Here is a 4,471-nt window from a genome sequence, read left to right as displayed (position 1 = left end):
ACACTATGTGTGACAACTGTCAGAACCCTGTGAAATTCCTTCTTGAGAGATAAGCTCCCCTGGGGCTGGCACTAGGTTTCCACACCTGCTTCCCCTCTCCCCAGTGTGAAATTCCTGGGGAATTCCCAGCTCCTTGGGACCCATTGCTTCAATTGTCCTGCAGCAAAAGGGAGGGGGCACAAGTGTCTCTTCAGATAAACTTGGCTCCTGGGAGGACAAATACAATAGTAACTAGTTGGCCTCCTTGTCACAGTTCATTTGAACACTACTAGGCGGCCACTATTGCCAACCCCTTGTCCCAAGCCTCCTTGAGGACTCTGAGGTTCTAAAAGGTCTTCACAAAATAAATGCAGGACTTTTTCCTCTACACCACTTTTCTTCTTGTTTTGTTTGTGTTGTTCTGTGGGTTGCTGTTGTTTATGAGAAGCCAGGCCCCGCTGTGTAACCCTGGCTGGCCTGAAACTCCCTACATAGACTCACAGGGAGAGACCCACCTGCCTCTGCCTCCCAAAGCACTGGGGTTAAAGTGTGTGACACCGGGCTGGGTCTTTTCTCTATGCCAATGGAAGTCTTGATTTTCAACTGTGTGAATGCCCACTCAGAGTGAAGACTTACTTCCCAGGCCCTCCCGGAAGCTGAGTAGCCCTGTCACTAGATAAACAATTGGGGAGGCAGGTAAAATCCCAGGGCTGTGGCTTTGAGACAAGAACATGCCATCAACCCAGACCAGGGTTCTGGTGCTATAACTTTATGGTCTTTATTTCTCATCATAACAGACTGCTTAAAGGCCAGATGTGGTGGCACAAATGTATAATCTGAGCTGGGGAGTTAGAGCTGTTCACCAGCCAGCCTACCCTTATGAGACAAGCCCCAGACAAATGAGAGACCCTGACTCATAAAGCCAACACTCAGAGTGCCTGAGAAAAGACAGCCAAGTCTGCCCTCTGGCCTCCACACGCATGTAATGCAATATACCAGCACATGCATGAACAAGAACACACTTATACAAATAATAAATGAGTAGACACTCCCTCATAGGTAAAAAAAAAAATAGAAGCTCATTTCAACCACTGTACCTGTGGTTCTGGTCAACCCTGTGGACCTTTATTCTAGAATATTCCTCAGGTAAACTTGGGAGTAGCTACCCAAAGCTTTCGACTTCCTATTTCACCCATAAATACTGATTTCTCTATTTAAATTTATGCTCTGTGACCTTGACCTGGCAGACACATGAGTGGACAGCCAAGTCTGCAGATGAGTCAGCATCGCAGTCAATCGTTTGGATCAGCTTGTAGCTGACCTCAGATACATGAGGCCAGAGGCCACAGGCTCCAGCTCACCCAGATAGCAGAAACAAGCAACAGTCTTGTACACAAAACGGATTGCTGTGGATTTTAGCCACCGTGTCTTAAAACCCTTTTGTTACAGGGCTCACTAACACCTCAGGCAGCCCTGCTTTGTACATGATGGTGGGAACAGTGAGGAGAGGGGGTGTGGCAGGGGACAAACTCTCGAAGGGATGAAGAAGTGAGACAGCCCACCTACTGCGCTTACCAAGGAAGCTTCATCTTGCCTCTTCCCCTCAGCCCTTAATCTAGAGGTCAATCAGCTGATCACCACGATGGGAAAGGACCAACCTGGGCCCCGACATGGGATAAAGACTCTCATTCCAGTCTCCAAAAGTATTAACACACCGACCTCAAACCTGAGACCGGCCTGGTTTACCAGGAAGTGACTGTTGCGGAGCCCAGAATGAGAACACGGCGAAAGAATGTTCAGGGAGGAAAACATGCAGGAAGGCTCTTGAGTCATTCAGAAGGAACGAAGCCTGTCTGTCCGGAGTGACTAGACCTTGGTTGAGGACACTGCTCTACTTTTCTGTTTAGTGATTAGAACTTTGTATGTGCCGCAATCCTCTCTCAAACCAAGCCCAACCCCTCTCGCAAAGCTCCTGCTTTCCCTGCCCAGCCATCCCAACAAGCTCAAGAGAACTTTGGATGGTCAGGAAAGAGGAAGATTATATCCTACTAGCCTCTTGGTTGTTCACACACCCCATGTCAGTACCCCCAAGGTGCATGTCCTGGAGTCAGCAGGGCAGAGACAAGCCTTGTCTTAGTTAGGTCCCTTTTTTTTTATTCATTCTTTGACAAGCTTCTAGCAAGCTGACCTACTGGTAGACATCAGAAATAAAATGATGGAGAGATACAGGATGTAACTTCCAGAAGAACAGACCCCCAAGGGACCTGGGTTTGGGACTTAGACTGCTGGTTTTTGAGTTTTCATGAGTTAAGAGTCCGACACAAAGCTGAGCTTGGGAATGTTGGTAAACAGGATCTATAGCAGAAAGATGACACCTATTAACTGCCATTAATAACAGCGTCAAAATACTTTTTATTTATTATCACCTTTCGGTGTTATAATTTGTGTAGCAAAATTTGCCATTTTAGCCATTTTGTAAGTGCACAGTTCAGGGACAGTGTTCATTTATATCTTTGGACCATCATCACCTTCCAGCTCTCTCCCTGGTCCCTGGGAACTGCCATCCTACTCCTGTCTCTGTGGATCTGACTGTCCTACATGTCTGAGGTAAGTAACCAGTTAACTTCAACAAACAACTTCAAGTTTCACCACATTACAGCATTTTTCAGAATGTCCTTCTTTTTAACAACGACATTTGTATAGACCATGCCTTGTTTATCCATCCATCCATCCATCCTTCCATCCTTCCATCCTTCCATCCACCAGTGAGTATTTAGGTTATTTCTAAGCTTTGACTACTATGAACAGTGCTGCTATGCCTATGCATGTGAATATCTCTTCTGGATGCTGCTGTCATTTCTGAGATACATCTGTACCTAAAAGTTAAAGTTGTGCATCATGTGGTAATTCTGTTTTTGTTTTGTTTTGTTTTGTTTTCTGAGACCCACAATCCTATTTTCTACAGTGGCTACACTATTTTCCAAGCCCACCAGCAGTGCCCAGAGGGTCTGATTCCTCTCTGTGTTCATTGACACCTTTCATTCTCTGATTTGTGTTATTGCTGTTGTAATGGTAACTATCCCAGTGGGTTTGGAACGGTACGTCCGTGTAGCTTTACTTTTCATTTTGCACATGATCGGTTATGTCTAGCTTGTTGTCCTACCTTATTGGCTACTTGCAGATGTGGCCATTTCTCTGAGGAGAAATGTCTATCCGGGTTTCTTGGTTTGGCCTGTTGTGAGCACATACTGCTTCCATATTTCCTGTCAGGCTCCCCACAACCCCACAGGGACATTAGTCATTTAAATTTACTGAACGCAAAGGAGGAACACTATTCCAATTTGTCAGATGAGGAAGTTGGGCCTTTTTAATGATTTGCCCCAGTGTGCACCCAGGTGGAGCAGAGAAGGATCTGAGCAGGCTTGGCTGGTCCCATTAAGTGGCCCAGCCGTTCAGACAGCAGGTTGTCTGGGAAGAGAGCCAGGGGAGAAAGGGAGTGAGGAGAGCGCCTGGGCAGCTCTTTGTGTCTCCAAAGCACTACTCCCTTTGGTGACCCCTCCCCCTCCCCTTTCCCTCCCCTTTCCCTCCCCCTCCCCCTCCCCTTTCCCCTCCCCCTCCCCTTTCCCCTCCGCCTCCCCTTCCCCCTCCCCTCCCCTTCCCCACCCCCTCCCCATCCCCCTCCCCTTTCCCCATCCCCTCCCCTTCCCCATCCCCTCCCCTTCCCATCCCCTTCCCTTACCCCCTCCCCTTCCCCACCCCCTCCCCTTCCCCATCCCCTCCCCTTCCCATCCTCTCCCCTTCCCCACCCCCTCCCCTTCCCTACCTCCTCCCCTTCCCCACCTCCTCCCCATCCCCCTCCCTTTCCCCACACCCCCTCCTCTTTCCCCACCCCCTCCCTTCCCCCATCCCCCTTCTCTTTCCCAATCCCCCTCCTCTTTCCCCATCCCCCTCCCTTTCCCCCATCCCCCTCCTCTTTCCCCACCCCCTCCTCTTTCCCCACCCCCTCCCTGTCCCCTACTCCCCCTTCCCCTTCCCCCATCCCCCTCCCCTTCCCCCATCCCCCTCCCCTTTCCCCACCCCCTCCCGGTCCCCCACTCCCCCTTCCCCCACACCTTCCCCTTCCCCCACCCCCTCCCCTTCCCTCATCCCCCTCCCCTTCCCCCATCCCCTTCCCTTCCCTCATCCCCCTCCCCTTCCCTCATCCCCCTCCCCTTCCCCCATCCCCTTCCCTTCCCCATCCCCTCCTCCCCTTTCCCCATCCCCTCCTTCCCTTTCCCCATCCCCTCCTCCCCTTTCCCTATCTCCTCCTCTCCTTTCCCTCCTCTCTGGGTCTGGGCAAGGTACAGCTGCTGCCTGCCTTCCAGGGTATGTGAGAACCACTCCTTCCTTTCCTGGAGGGTTTTCTTTCCAAAGGCTGGACTGGAAAAGAAAATCCCCAAAGAAACCTCTCTAGAAGGCCACTTCCTGGGCTTGCAGAGGGAGACTATTTACT

General features: G+C 50.5%; 1 long non-coding RNA gene across 1 annotated transcript; it reads right to left on the bottom strand.

Annotated features, from left to right (window-relative positions):
- Positions 1-2,107: 2,107 nt before the first annotated feature.
- On the bottom strand, positions 2,108-3,530 carry LOC121143338. The gene is made up of 2 exons (XR_005880556.1): positions 3,143-3,530; positions 2,108-2,334 (listed from the first exon to the last, which is right to left on the bottom strand). It is a non-coding gene; the product is annotated as an uncharacterized LOC121143338 (long non-coding RNA).
- Positions 3,531-4,471: the final 941 nt, after the last annotated feature.

This window comes from Mesocricetus auratus, unplaced genomic scaffold (assembly GCF_017639785.1).
Source record: "Mesocricetus auratus isolate SY011 unplaced genomic scaffold, BCM_Maur_2.0 Super-Scaffold_100011, whole genome shotgun sequence".
In the NCBI taxonomy this organism is placed as follows: Eukaryota; Metazoa; Chordata; class Mammalia; order Rodentia; family Cricetidae; genus Mesocricetus; species Mesocricetus auratus.
The sequence above is the reverse complement of the archived record's forward strand: the minus strand, read 5'-3'. Positions and strand labels throughout refer to the sequence as shown.